Source organism: Uloborus diversus, chromosome 4 (assembly GCF_026930045.1).
Source record: "Uloborus diversus isolate 005 chromosome 4, Udiv.v.3.1, whole genome shotgun sequence".
In the NCBI taxonomy this organism is placed as follows: Eukaryota; Metazoa; Arthropoda; class Arachnida; order Araneae; family Uloboridae; genus Uloborus; species Uloborus diversus.
The window spans coordinates 91,480,951-91,497,198 of NC_072734.1; positions in this window are offsets into that span (position 1 = coordinate 91,480,951).

Here is a 16,248-nt window from a genome sequence, read left to right on the forward strand (position 1 = left end):
TAGTGCTTGAAACTGCTTGAGCTTGAGACTTCAAGCATGTTAAAATGAAAAAGCATGTTAAAAATCCGCCATTACAATATTATTTCTGCGAACACCCTTTATACCTCTCACGAACCCCCAGGGGTTCGCGAACCACCGGTTGGGTACCAGTGATCTAAAGGATAGCATTATAAAAGAGTATCAATATTAGACAGACAGCTTAATTTGCTCCATTTAAGGCCCCTATAGTAAGGAGCCGACGCATCCGCCATCTTGGATCAAAAGTCGTCTGCTGTTGATCCATTACCGTGGAGCATGCTTGTAAAACAATGTTATTATTGGCTGTATTAAAGACATAAAAATGGGTGGTTCTGCCGCAGTTAATTGTACAAACAGTACAGAGAAAGGATTACGCTCGTTTAGATTCCCGTATCAGGCAGAAAGAAGAAAAAAAGTGGATTATTAATTGCCGACGTGGGGGATTGACTGGAAACCTGGACCTAGAGCTCGATTGTGCGAAGTGAGTCATCTTTATATCATAAACTCTTAAGTATTTTTATTTTCAGTATGGTTGAAAAATTTATTTTGAACATTAGTTTGAGACAGTTTCAGTTCTTTTCTGATTAATTTCTAATTTAATTATAAAAATCTAAGCTGCAAAGGGTACAAGGTTGCCAGAAATTGGACTAGTTCATTTTCTTTCAAATTCTAATAATGTTAAAGGAACTAGAGAGTTTTTGCACTCATATATCATAAGTAATAGAAGTAATAATTGAATTATTTGATTTCTAATCATAATCGAATAGTTTTAAAAAGTTTTTGACCACAATACTAACTAGCGAAGCTGTAATAGCTCGCAAACTGAAATTGCTTCAATTTTACGATCTGTTTGTTTTGTTTTTCGCTCATTCTAGACAATGTTCGTACCCTATACTTGATAAATGTTGTTTCTGCTCTTTTTTGCTTCGAAAGAAGAACTTCTTAATCATTTTTCTATAATCTAATATTTGTGTGTGTGTGTGAAGATGTTATTTTTGCATTCAAAGCACTAAATAGCTCCAAACTATTAATATTTTTGAAGTTATTTATCGTTAAAATGCAGAGTGCATATCAGGGCTTAAAATTATAGTGGTTCGCTGGTCCGGGACTATCCCATTCTTTGTTAAAGATTTTAGGTCTCATAATTTTTTTAACCGGAGGATCAGGCCCATCAATTCTATTTTTTGGGGGAGGGAAGGGGGAGAACATTCTATCAGGAATCTTTTAATGTAAATTTTTTTTTGAAATAAAATTTAAAGCTTACTTTCATCCATGATTTTTGACAAACATTTCAAACGAAATTTAGGCAAACATTAAATAAATTAATACTTTAAAAATATAATTAAAAAGATATGAAGTAAAGAAGGTTAAGTGACACAAATATTACTCTTTTTTTTTTTTGCATGTACACAGTTATTTTTATTTGGGTACTTGCATTTTTATGTTGCGTGTCTGCGTTTTTGTATTCACATAATTAGTTCATTACAAATTCAAATATCATTATGTATTTGCGAGAAGAAAAAAAAAATGCATTGCGCCGCGAGTACGAAGCTGAGCTAAAAAGGGCGATAACGCGCCAAGCGCGGCACCACGTCAGAACACATTTTGATCCAAAATGACGGATAAGTCGATCTGAGTACTTATAGGGGTCCTAGCTCCATTTAAATTGCTTAATTGTGTCACTGCTTCATCTCTACATAGTATAAAATGAAGTCTACAAAAAGCGTCTGTTTGTTTGAACTCGCAAAACTCCAGAACTACCCGGCCGATTTTGCTGAAATTTTCATAGTTTGTTCCTTTAAGTCCTGAGAAGGTTTGCAGACCAGTTCGAAAACAATTCGATGAATAGTTCTTTTTTTATTCCAATTTAGGCCCAATTTTCACATAAATTCCCGAATATGGGGGTGAAAAATAACCTTCACATATTAATATTATATTTCGTTCGAAAGGGTAGAATTTTCCGCGTTCTATGCTATTTGTTTCAATGCTCTAACTTTATTACAGCGGGAGTTATTTGCGGTTTTGGCTCGAATTTTTTTAGGCTTAGCTGAAATTTAGGAACTACTTTCTTCATTAAATAAATCAATAAAAAGTGAAGGAGTTGCCCACAGCTTTCTTTTTGACGCCATTGGAAACAGCGAGCTTTTTTACTCCAGAATTAACTCGACCTATGGTCGAAAAAATAAGCTTTTATCTCGAAAGGAAAAAGTTACAAGCCTTTTTAAATCAAGTTTCAGAAATCTCGATTCCATTCAAATTGTGAACCATTTTCTTTCGCATTTTAATTCCTTAAACTTATTTTATTTTGTGTTTCCATGGTTACGCATTTTAAATCCATCTTTCCGGATTTAATTTCTTAAAAGTATTTTAATATCTGTCGTCATTGTTTAGAAAGAAAATCATGATGTTTTTTTTTACTTATTTTTTATGCCTGATTGTTGAATATACGTCACTTGACACAATTTTTATTTTCAAGGTGGACCGGGCAAAGCCGGGCAACGCAGTTAGTCGCATATAAGGGTCATTCTCCAGAAAACGTAACTTTTGAACGCAAATATTTTTCAATTTCGAAACCTTTTATTTTCTTTTTTTTTTTTTTTATTCTCACAAGAAAGTGTTACCTACTAGAAGTAATAATAAACAATTGCCCAGATAAGTTCCAATTATTTTATTCATAAATAAAAAAAATAAAATAAATAAAAAGGTTTACGGAAATTAAAAAAAAAGAAAAAACTTTTAATATTTAAAAATCAAGAGCAATTTAGTATCAAAGCAGTAATTTTGTTAATTTTGCAACAATCAGCTATTTTGATGATTAGTGAGAATATAATATTAAGCTCTTTTAATTAAAGTACGGCTTGATTAGTAGTTTCAAATGTATGTTTAAAAAAGTATTTAGTAAATTTGAGGATATACTGGCAGTTTAAAATTTTGTTAAAATGCCTATTATTGATGTATTCCCCCTCCATCATTTATTTTCACCTCAGAAATAATGACATTGAGGAGGCCTGACACGGAGGTGAGGAATTTTCCATTAATATAGGACTAATAGATACATTTTTCATGGAAAAGTTTTTTTCTTCGTTACTACAATCGGCACATGTTAAGCATATGAAAACATGTTCACCTTTTTTAACATTAATTTACATCCCTGAAATTCAAGTTCACGGAGGTGAGAAGTCAGAATAACCACGCTAAGATTTGAAAGCAAAATCAATCTTCTTGTTTTTCGACAAAAATCTCACAACTTCAACTATGGCTGAAAATAAACAAGGGGATAAACAAATTTTATTTTCCATGAAATTCCCTTGTATCATGGAAAATAAAATTTGATGTCATTACTGCCACGTGTTGATGAGGAATGGCATTTTATGTTTAGGTAACGGAGGTGAGAATTTATTGTGTGACATGATTCCTTGTCCTTCTTAAACGAACTAAAACACAATTTTTAAAAATAAATGTACTTAAACAATTAGTATTTGATAGGGTTTCCGATCCCAAAATCCCGATCCCGAATCCCGCGGGATCCTGCAGGATATTTAGCGGGATTGATCCCGCGGGATTTTGCTCTCAATCCCGCGGGACTTAATTCGGCGCGGGATTTTAAACTTTAGTATTTGAGACACTTGTGAAAGATATAGGGGAAACCCGGTCAGCGTGAATACCTTTAGCTTTTCTTGATTATTGTCGTTTAGTTATAACTTTGGAAAGTGAAACAAATGTTTATAACCAGTCTTCATTTAATGAACTTACGAAATGCAGTGACAGTTTTTCTTAGTATTAATTACACTATTAGATATAAGGCCAGTTTTCAACAATGGCATAAATATCCGCTTTGCCCAATAACCCGGGTAAAGTGGATTCGGTACTAGGGCAAAGCGAACAACAACATAATTTATCATGAAACTAAATATTAAAAATAAAATAACTATCGAAAATTAAAGGAACATATCCAAAAAACATTTCTTTGCTACAATGCTAATTATTGTAGTTATTACAAACAAAATCATTGCTATTTTCTAATGCTGAACACTCTTTATGACACCACTGAGTACAAATACGACAGTGTTTTCCGTTGACTGATCATCTTCTTCAATGAAAATTTCATCACAGAAAATGCACCTTACATCATCAAATTTCTTTACTTCCTTCCTCTTATCGTTCTCTTATGCAGTCCTATATTTTGTAGCAGAGGTTTTTGATTTAGTCTTTTTGGTAGTGGTCTTTTTAACCGACTTCAAAAAGGAGGCGGTTATCAGTTCATACCGTATGTATGTTTTTTTTTGTTTGTCCACTCATAGCGTCTCACCTAGTGAACCGATTTTGATGATTCTTTTTTTAATGGATAGAGGATGGCTCAACTTAGGTCCCATTACTTTGTTTGACCATATTTGTTCTTTAGAAAAAAAGTTATGGGCAAAAAACAGTAAATTTCCCTATTAAATGATTAAAATGATATTGTAGCGAAGTTCGCACTTTTCATCCGTGGGTAACGGTGGCTCAGTGGTAGAACTCTCGTCTCCCACACGAGCAACCCGGGTTCAAATCTCGACTAGGACAAAGTGAATTTTACTAAAATTTCGTTTCTACTGTTTCCCGAATTTTCTCGAATGTTCTATTAATTTCTGTACCTTTTCAAGTCTGGAAAGTTCCAGCATTTTTTCAAGTTGTATATAAGGAGATGTAACGTTCATTTGTGGTTCTGAATAAAGATCTCGAGTTGAGACTAACGAGTATTCGCTTCATTTGGCTTTCACATTGTCTTCGCTATCTTCATCTACGCGGCAATATGAAACTCATTGTTATAAAAGTTTGGTGCCATATAACTAACATCAATAGTAATTGTAATGATAATTTTGAATAAAGGCTTTTCTAAAGCAATACAGTGATATAGAGCCGCACGTTTTGCTAGGTAACTTCTTACTTTTACTGAAATATCTACATTTACACTAAAAAAAATGAAATAAAAAAATTTTGAAAAAAAAATAGAACCGACTTCAAAATTGCTCTAAAAAGTGAAAAATAATTTTATTCTTTAAACACCATCGATAATACTTTTAAACATAATTTTTTAAGTTGGCGCAAAAACAAAAAGATAAATCCATTGTAACCATGCTTCGTTCATATTTTTATCAAAAAATCATCCAAACTTAGGAACGAAACATTTATATCGTTACTCAAATATGCTGTCATCAATGCGTAATGCATGTGGTATTGAAGAAACTAGACGTGGTTAAATTTATACTTGTAGTTGAGTTATGGCTGTGAATGATTTTATCGATCGTTTTTGCGCCAACTTCAAAAATTATGTTTAAAAGTATTATCGATGGTGTTTAAAGAATAAAATTATTTTTCACTTTTTAGAGCAATTTTGAAGTCGGTTCTATTTTTTTTTTTCAAAATTATTTTATTAACAGTCTTTTAAGATGCTTTGGTTGAAACATCATCTAGTGACTTATCGAGTCTTTTTTGATTTTTCAAAATTTTATTTCTGATTGTCCTTTATTGGAATACTTGTCCGGAGTGTACATCTCTGTAGCTTTAATTTACGTGTTGTTATTGGTTTAACAGGCTGAGGAATAGGTCATAAAACTGAAAGACTATAGTAGTTCTTAGAACATCCAGGTTTGGGTGAAGCGGCGGGAACATCATTGCCTTGGACTAATTTTGTTGTTTCAGATCCCATGGGAGAATAAGGACAATCTTCAATGGTAGCATTGGCTTGAGACCTTAAAATTGAAGGACTTCCAGGTTCGGATGAAGGGACTTGTCATGACCGGGCATAGTGAATATGGTATCCTCTTTGCCCAATCCGATTTGCCCTTGAGGAGCATTTTTGAGGTTACTAAAAATTGCTAAAAAACCAGAGCATCTCAAGTCGTCGTCTACGGATAGTTGACAGCTACATAACCGTACATCAAATCCTACTAATAACAAAGAATATGTCACAAATAGTATTAAAATTATAAATGAAACACTAACCTCTGTGAACTAATATTGTTTTCTCCAAAACATACTTTGTTCGGTCACTGGCGTTATGTGACGCGAACTCGTCTCGACGTGTTTGCCGCACACGTAGCGGCAACAGACGACCGTTGCTATGACAACGCAGCTGCCGGCCAACTAATTATTTGGGAGTTATAGGCAAAATTCGCTTTGCCCGTGGTATCCACTTTAGCCGGGTTTCCCCTAATAAATAAATATATATGTAATTTTAATTAAACAAATTATTAAGCAACATAAACAGTCACACAAGGTGCGTGACATGCCACGGAGGTGAGAATTTACATGTTGTGAACCAAAAATACACCAACATAAAAATTATTATTAAAAAATTGTTGGCATGTGTAAATACATACATTTTTGATAAAATTAAAATTCATTTTTAAATGAATTATTGCTTAAAAGTTTTACTGTAAAACGAGTGTGACAGAAAAGTTACACTTTTTGAAAAATGACCCATAACAAAAACTACTTTGTTTTGCCACCCCACCCCCCTTTTTTCACATAAGTTTACCATTTTCTGAACCAAAGAGGAGCATGACTAAATTTAATTTTAATTGAAACTCAAAAAACGTAAATGGGGAAATTACATTAGAAATATGTTTTATAGAAAACGAAATTTAAACAAATTACGTGAGAGAGAACGGCATGCGTGTGAAACCAAATACTTAATGAAAATATTTACTTTATAAACACATCCGTTTCCAAGCATTTATTTCACGTTTGAAAAATTTTTATTCGAGGATGAATCTTTTAATAAATGTTACTCAAAAAAAAGAAAAGATAAGAAAGACGGAAACTCTTCCCTGATTGGAATTGTCAATTACCTGGTGATGCATTACAAAAGATATCCAAGTGATTTATTTCTGACGTTTATCCAACATTGAACACGTTAAACATTTCTGAAGAAAGGTTCCATTACAAATGGAATGTCATTCCTCGTAAAATGAGGTTCGACAAATGAACGAACATGCATGAATCGCATTGATTTAAAGTCAAACAGATATAATTTATTATGGAACCCAGAAGTTCCGAAGCAAATATATTCTATGTTTATGATTATTTCTATTTAAAGTTTCCTCAAAATACAAATGGCTTTAAAATGATTCTGCTGAACTTTTTGAAGTATATTCTTTCAGATGAAGTTTTATTCATTACCATAAATGGCTTTATAAAAATGGCTGAAATGTATTTTATGTATTATTTTTAGTTGTTTTTTTTAAACAGAAATTAGTACCATTTTCCCATTTATTATATATATATATATATATATATATATATATATATATATATATATATATATATATATATATATATATATATATATATATATATATATATATATATATATATATATATATATATATATATATATATATATATATATATATATATATATAACATAAATTACATTTTGAATTTATGGCTTCTGTATTGAATATTTAAAAAAGGCTGGGAACAAAAATTGTGAGACACTTTGACAGCACTTTAGTTCATTTTCTAATTTTTTATTGTAATTTTTATTAACCTATTAATTTATTTTTTTAAGATTAAGAAGTAGTTTTAGACTAAGTAGCGTTGAGTTAAAAGCATTTTTTGCAGTAAGAAGTTGGAAAGAATTGAATTCAGACTTTTTTTTAAACACTAAAATACACACCAAATGATGCAATTATTTCTTGATTTTTATTTTCAACACTAGCAACAAAAAGCCTTTTTTTTTTTTTTTTTTTTTTTGAGCAGTCACATTGCTTTTCGTTCACACTTGACTGTTTTGATGACCTATGATTTTTGTTTTCCCCCTGCCTCCCTCTGCAGCACCACCGTCGGCCGGCTTCACGATGCTGCTCCTCTAGCGAAAACCGTCTCCAATTTGCGTCCATATCCTACACACGCGCGTACATACACACACAAATAGATACACCATCACACACCTACACGCACGCACACACACAGTAACACACACCTACACACACACATAGGCACACACTCATGCCTGCACACAGACACAAACACACACGCCTAAACACACACACTCGTGATTGCGAAAAATATAATTTGAATTTTAAATGCCAAAATTCTAATTTTTTTTTTTTTTTTTTTTTTTGGTTCATGTGTTTACGGACGTGCACCCAATTTCTATAAGTTAAGAGATGGAAATTTTGTTCTTATTAAAAATTTAACATTAAAGAGGAGTAAGTTCTGTGTTCTTCGTTGGTTTTGAACCGAAAGAATCTGAGAAATGTGCCGAGATTTCCAATTTTTATGTAAGTTAAAATACGATAAAAAAAGTCACAACTTACAAATCCCCTAAAAATGCATTATACTTGTCAGACCACAATTATTTCAGGTAACGCTGCCGAAAAGAATGTTCAAAATTTTTAAAAAACTTAAAAAAAAAAAAATGCCAATTGTGACGAATAAAGGATTTTTATCCAACACCTGAAGTTTTTTTATTGGAATTTAGTGCCATTATTTTGTCGCCGTTTCCGCACTACCTTCATCGAAAATAGAAAAAACGAGCTGATGTGTGCATCACATGATTTTCTTTTCCTCGAATTTAATATAATTTCCCCATTACTGTCAATGTTAATATGATTCAATAAATTACTCACTAAATATCACCAACAGTGGCCAAATTGAAACAGATTATAAAAAAATCTTAAGTAGGCGACAAATCTTGGCGACCAAAAGACTGCCGATATATCGCCAAGTGTCCGCCGAATTATAACGCCACTTGAGTTTACTTCGAAATTAACAACGATCCCCCCCCCCCCCCCAAAGGGGCAAAAGACCCCTTTAGAAACGCCCGAATGCAACCAAAAGGGAAGGTGCACAACTAGACCCAACTAGGAGTCTACGTACCATATTTCAACTTTCTAGGACATTCCGTTCTTGAGTTATGCGACAGACATACAATACTTCCTTTTTTGTAAAAGGAAGTAAAAAGAGGTATTTTATAAGCCTATTTCAACACATTTGCGGCAGATCAATATTTTTTTCTGAAATTTTCGAATTTGTTTACCAATAGCCCCTTTGCTGTAAAACCACCATCAAAAATCGGAAAGAAATGAATTTTTCAACCAACTCCATTAAGATTATCTAAAAGAGTTTGTAACAATTTTCACAAAATGTGTTTTATATATGTATAACGCTACAATTTTGAAATTTAGAGATGAAATTGTTTTTAAGCCAGACTCATAAATGGGCAACTTTACATTGAATAATCTGAGTCAGTTTTGCAATACACCGTCTACAATGATATACGAAAGTTTGCTTTCAGTATTATCTTTAAAGTTTTCGGAAGTTAAAATTTTCCAGCAAAGATCGTTCCTTTTTCATGATACGCCAAAGTAACTGAATAATATTCGTGTTACGATGCTTTTACGAAATAAAAACTGAAATATCGTCTTCATAGGACATAAATCTTTTGCTTAGGCTGCTGGGAGTTTTTGAACTGTGTAAGAATTAAACTTCCTATTCAGGCATTCTAAATAAAACGTAAAACAGATATAAAAAAATTTGGAAGTAAGAAAGAAAAAAAAAAGTAAATTAATTGAAATAGCAAAAAAAAAAAAAAATAATAATAATAATAATAAATAAGTAAAATAAAATAAAATAAAATAAAATAAATATTTCACTATATTTCCTTAAATTATTTTTTGAACTTTTCCTGCTTTATTAGTAGCACAAGCTACGATGACTTTCCGTTATGCTTTACATCGGCGGCAATGTTAAAATATTTTTTCTAAAAACTAGAGACTTTGAAATCATGTTATTTGTTTTATTGAGTGATTAAATGCCTCTTGCATGTTTAAAAACTAAAAAACTAACTTACTCTTTGAAAAACAATGAATAAAAAACTCCAGTGTGATTTAAACTTCAGATTTTTTGAATTTAAGCTCCATAACATTTGAAAAGAAAAGCCGCTATTGAAAATTTCGAGAGGAAAAAATTTTAAAAAAGCACGAATTATTTGTATGAAATTAACTTGCAAGCAGTTTACGTACCTATGAAAATAAATTGTTTGCAATACAAACTCTGAGAATAAGTAAATAGTGACTAAACATCTTTTGTTCATGATAAAACCTACTATTTTTCATTTTTCAAAATGGTCAATATTTTTTTTTATTTAAACGGCAATTTCACTTTGCTTGCATTGATATCTGTAAGTAAAAATGGAATGATGCATGTATTGATATCTGTAAGTAAAAAAACCTATATTATGATGCAAGAAATTAAGGAAGAATTAGAAGAAATTACACAGGGTATTTCGCGTTTAAAAAGCTGGGTATCAATTTCAACTCTTCAAGTATCTCCACTCTCCCGAACTATATGAATTGATCAACATCGTTTTGTCTTTACTCCAAAGTTTTCAAAACAATGCAACAAAATTAAACGAAGAATATAGAGTTACCTAGGCAAAGTTTGAAAACATGTTTTGGATGAAACTGCATATTTAAAACAAAACCCTGATGCAATCTTAGCGCATTTAAAATTGTTAGAAATATCAATTTTATATTCATTTAAATGGTTTTGAACTATACGGGGTTTGTTCAAAAAAGAAGAAAGAAAGAAAAACGTGATATTATAGCGTGTCTTAGCAGATACTTTCCAATGAAAATATTCATTCTATTTGGATAATTCTTTCTGAATTGCTAGAACGTACATATTTTACACTAACGACCAGTATACACACTTACTTCAAAAAAATTTCCCAGATCATGAACTTGAATTTTTATTTTCAGTCAGTCATTTATACATTAGTAACGCTTACGAATCACTGAACTTTTCTTTAGCATTTTGAAATGTTGATTTTTAGCTATGATTTTTCCAACAAAAACCTGTTTCAAAATCTTAATTTATTTCTACTCTTTCCTTCAACATTTTAATGTAAAATTAGGTTTAGTGAAAAAGAAGGTGCTAGTAAACTAAGCATGAGACAAACAATCTGTGTGAATTATTACTCTGTCCTTAAAACCTACTATATTGAAGCAAGTAATAACGGAACAACATTTAACGAGTTAATAAATGTAAAACGAGCTTATGTGTGCATCACATGACTTCCTTTTACTCCAATTTAATGTCATTTACCCATAAATGGCAATTTTTATGTGATTCAATAGTTTACTCTCTAAACATCACCAACAGTGGCGAAATTGAAATCAGATTTAAAAAATATATATCGCTAAATTTGTCGTCAAGTTGGCGATAATACTTGGCGACCAAAAGACTGGTGATATATCGCCAAGTGTCCGCCAAATAATAACACCACTTGAGTTTACATCGAAATTAACAATGATTTCCCCCAAAAAAGGGGCAAAAGATCCCTTTAGAAACACCCGAATTCGACCAAAAAGGGAGGTGTACAACTAGACCTCACTAAGAGTCTACGTACCAAATTTCAACTTTCTAGGACATATCGTTCTTGCGTATGTGACATACATACGCACATACGCTTATACGCGCATCCGCACACACGCACATGCAGACGTCACGAGAAAACTCGTTGTTATTAACACGGGAATCGTCATTACGGATATTTCGCGTGTCTATACTTTCTTAGTCATTTGTCCACGTGTGGTTGAGTCGAAAAAAAAAACTCAACATTCATTCAGGGGTGAGTAAAATGGAAATTAAGGCCGATTTTTGAGTGAAATTTTTTTCGCGAATACAATACTTCCTTTTTTGTAAAAGGAAGTAAAAAGGTGTGCTATAAACCATTTTTTAATCGTGTTTTTACGCCAAATATTTTTGACAATCCCTGTGATAAATTTCCAGTTTTAGTCTTTTTGAAGTTCTTATTTCCATAATTTTCGAAAAACGTATTGACTGTTGAGATCTTTCCTTCCGAAATCGATAAAAAGTTCTTACAAAAGATAAACGTTTACGCTCAGGAAGCAAAATACGAATCAACAAACGAAATATCCACATGATTGCGTTTTTTGGTACTCTTGGAGACAAAATGTGCTTTCATCTGTTAGATGGCAGAGAGAAGCAGAACCATTCCGTATAAAATAAAAATTTACATTTCCCGAAAAGTATTCGGAATATTTGGAAGAGGGCTGGAGAAAATCATCGATGTATGATTTAGAAATTGGAAAACGCGTTCGGATGGAGTATTTTTGAGAAATTTCAGTTATTAAATACAAATAATAGCTGAAAAAAATATTTTACGAAAGTTAAAGAAAAAGATCGTGAAAAAAAAAAAAAAAAAACTTATATATACAGGGTGCTCCGGTTTTAACTGCAAGACCCTAATTTATGAAACCATTAGTCCTAGAGGCATACTTTCAATTGCAAAAATGTTCAAAATCAGATGCAGAGTTAAAGTATTGAAAGTTTGAAGCAAGAATAAAAATGAGTTGAAAAATACAAAAGTCATTATTTTATACTGACTCTAGGTCCCCTAACTTGTATTTAGGAAAGTAATTTCCATCGAAAAATTATTCTAACAGCAAATATTTGACATAAGTACGACCAATATTCACCGAGATATGAAATGCAGCGTTTAGTGACTTACACCACTTTACACTCGCCGTCAATAACACTTTTTAGGGGAAAATATAGCATTCAACAATTGTTTAAAATGATACGTGTGCCTAGAGCGTGGTTTCTCAAATTGTTCGAGGTTTCGTAGTGTCTTTTTGCGTATACCATGACCTAACATTTGCATTTATTTTTGAAAGCAGCGAAAAATATAAATACTTTGTTTTTTTATTTCGACAACCTGTCATTCTTCTGAAAGGGTGATAAGTTCCAATCTCATCTTCTGTATAGTCCCTTAAAACTTTGAACTTGAATATCTCCTTGAGTTTTGGTCGCACAAATTTCAAGTGTTTAGTGTTACTAATATTTTTCGATGCAGAATATTTCCCAAAATCTGAGTTTGAGACCTACGGTCCGTATAAAAATTTAAATTTTGTATTTCTTGACTCATTTTTGTGTTTGCTTAAAACTTTCAATGTCTTAACTCTGCATGTGATTTGAACATTTTTGCAATCGGAAGTATGCATCTAGGACTAATGGTTGCGAAAATAGAAACATTTGCAGGTTAAACCGGAACAACCTGTATTGTATATATACGTGTATGTGTGTGTGTGAGGAGTGTGTGTATGAGTGAAGGTATATTTAAAAAAAAATAATTTTACTGAATATTTTGTTTGTTTGATGTCCCCGAAGAATATGGACTTTGGTAGGTAATTTTAAGCGATATTTTAAAAGTTTCACTTTTTTACAGAAAAAAATTGTTCTGGAAAATAAACGCGTAATTTATTTTGCAATTAGGTATGGTAATGAAGCAAATTGTCTTCTTGTATACTTATTTTTATTTCGAAGAAAAAGGATTAGAACTTTTATTTATCAACTTGGATTCATTTTAAATGGTTGAAGTATGAAATGAAAAAGGAGCACTTGAAACGAACGCGAGCACTAAGACCACTTGTCTATTGTATTATCTCCGCTTTAACCACTATTAGAGCCCAATAACAGAACCAAATTTCAACAGTTGCCTAATAGATAGTTTAGGAAGTTCCAGGGATTCACACGTAGTGATATCCTAAGTGTTCAATCTTTAGGCAGAGTAGTAGTCACATTCACACAGTATATGAACTGAGCTTAATCTTAAATGGTTACCTAAATATATCATTTTTGATTGAGTAAAAATGTTTTACTGTTCACTGTTCATTTAGTCTTCCATTTTTCAAAAAGTTTCGAACAAGTTTCACGTTTTTTGGCCTCAATTTTACGAAGTTTATAAAGGCTTAGTTTAAAATATTTTTTTCTAAATATTTTCCGTTTTTGGTTTACAACGAGCACCAGTACAGAAATTAGCTTTCGACACCAACAATTGAATCAAATTAGTAGGTTCGCTTTTCTAAATTCTTCTTCCTACGTAAAGGCGCTTTAGAACGGACAAACTCGATGTGATTTACAGTCGCACTCCATACGGATAGATAACAAGATAAACAATTATATTTTGTCTTTTCCGATAGATGCTTGAAAACTCATTTCATTTGCCAACGCTACGCCATCTTTTTCGTCGTCAGAAAATCTTTTCCTTTTCACTACTGCCATTTAATGAAAGTATGACTCCTAACGTTGATGTTTAATTTTTGGAAATACGGTTATACTTTTTTTGGAAAAGACATACCGTATCAATTCATTTTTATAGCAGTGCATTTTAAAACAAGTCAACGAGGGCGTACCTAGTAAAAAATGAATCAATATGAAAAATATGGTGCCGACAAAAAAAAAGTTAATAAAATTAGCTGTTTTTAAGAAGTTGAAATAAAGTATACAGCATTTCCTTCCGAGTCCGTCGTTTTATATTTAACTCAATACCGTACAGAAGAACATTTAAGTTTTGAGTTTAAATTTCTTCATTTAAATAATAGGTAACTTAAACGTGAGGAAACTATTTTCAAGACTCAATCTTTTTTTTTTACTTGCAATATTATTTTTAATAGGCACTTTAAAAGAGCCTTTCCCTACTTCCTTTCAAATATTCTTTCGATTGATTTCGGATCAAAAGATTTGTGAAATATATTCTGAGAAAAAAAGAAAATGATCTTGAGGGCATTATAATCATATGGGGGAAAAATGCTAATATTGCTTTTTGTCATAGCATTAAGCATTTAAATTTCTTTCATGTTGCATTTAGAGTCTATTGATAACCAGATACTTAATTATTTCGTTGATTATCAGGATAAGGTGGTCATTTCATCAATTATTTTCACCAATTTTTTCTTTATGTAAATAGCAAATTAAAGCCATTTCTTTTTTTTTTTTTTTTTCGTTCTTTTCAGTTTCGAAATATTATTCTTGTATTAAGTTCATGCTATGTTCTTTATTGAATAAAATGTGTGAGACTCTCTTTACTAACAATAAATCTGCGTTTAATGTTTGGTTTTTATACCTGTTGTCAAGAACTGTTTAATGTCTGACTAATAGTGTGACACTCCTTGCTAAAAAACGTATTAAATAGTTTTCAAAAACCTTGTTTTCTGACGGTGAACAAGATCAACGGTAAACTACCTGAAAATGCTGTTATGCTTTTGAAAATGCTTTTGAAAATAAGTTATATCTCTCGGTTTGAGGCAAATGTTTTTTGAATTAGTGAGAAGATATAAAATGCAGTGAAATACCGTAACAATGAATAGAAATGCAACGAAATTTCCGTTTCAACAAAATACATTTTCAGATATATCAAGGTTTCTCTTTCGTCAAACTGTTTTTGAGAAAAATTATCTCAAAATATGCGAAAAATATCAATTTATACAAATATGTGAATCAGCTACATTGTCTTGCATTATCATCCGACTCTAAACTATGTTCATAATTTAAAGCTCACCAAAAAGTTAGTTAAAAATAAATCACGACTTATACACAAATTCTACCCTATACAACCAACTGAGTTAATCAAAATGTGGGAAAAATCAAAGTCGCAACAACGAAAACATATCAACTGTTAACTTACTGATATTTTATCACAAAGCATAACTTTATGCAAAATATGAATGAAAATTTTCTCTCAACTAAATAATAAGTGAAATAAATCGTAAAGATGAAATATTTGCTAATAACGTAAAGAGACAAGTGATGAATTGAAGTAATACTCTAATAACAGTAAAATATTAAGGTGCAATAAAGTATATTGCGGTCATAACGAAAACATGCAGAAAGAGAAAAATAGCTGAACAATAGATGGTTTTTAGACTCACTCTCGATTCAAAACAAGATAAAAATATGCATAAGAGTGAAAGAATCTTTTTAAAAAAAATAAATAAAATATACGAAAATTTACAGGAAACAAGGCAATTCAATTTGCACATCCATTACAAGGATTAAAATCAGTGTTTGGGAGATTTGTTTTTCTGTTTAGAGCAGTGAACGAGAGTTCCAGTTTTTCTTTTTTCTCTTTTTCGAAATGTAATTTTTAAACACGCCAACAGCATAACCAACATTTAGCTTTTTAATGGAAGAAAGAAAAGAATGGAACTAATCTGTCAATTATACCGCTTATTATTTGAGCGGAATGTAAAAGTTTTCGAAAAGAAAACAAAGCATATAACAGAAGGTTTAAAGTATTATAAAACTATCTGAAACATCAAGTAAAAAAGTAAAAAAAAAAAACAGATGAGGGAAAAGAGGGTTTTGCATGACGAAACGGGCATGATGACAAATGTTACGTTTCTATTATTCATTCATTGATATCAACATCTGTCTTAG